This window comes from Penaeus monodon, chromosome 25 (genome assembly GCF_015228065.2).
Source record: "Penaeus monodon isolate SGIC_2016 chromosome 25, NSTDA_Pmon_1, whole genome shotgun sequence".
NCBI classification, from domain to species: domain Eukaryota; kingdom Metazoa; phylum Arthropoda; class Malacostraca; order Decapoda; family Penaeidae; genus Penaeus; species Penaeus monodon.
In genome coordinates this window covers 16,330,765-16,331,054 of record NC_051410.1, presented here as the reverse complement: position 1 = coordinate 16,331,054, position 290 = coordinate 16,330,765, and positions in this window count along the sequence as shown.

Sequence of the window (290 nt, the reverse complement as noted above, 5' to 3'; positions counted from 1 at the left end):
TAGCATCTATATATCATTATAGTAATACACATATGGACTGTAGACGATTTGATCTGATAACATGCCATCTTACATAATAAAAATAATATACCCATATATAAAGGCATATTGGATACGTTAGATAGATAGTTATATACCATTATCCATTTTAATCTAGTAACTCTCTAGACTTTCCTTCGTCCAATTACTTATCAAACATCATTAGTCCGGATTTGAAAGCAATTTGGCGGGATGAATCTTATGCCCCTCCTGCCTCCTGCTCTTGTTCCCGAATTACTTACGTGAACCAG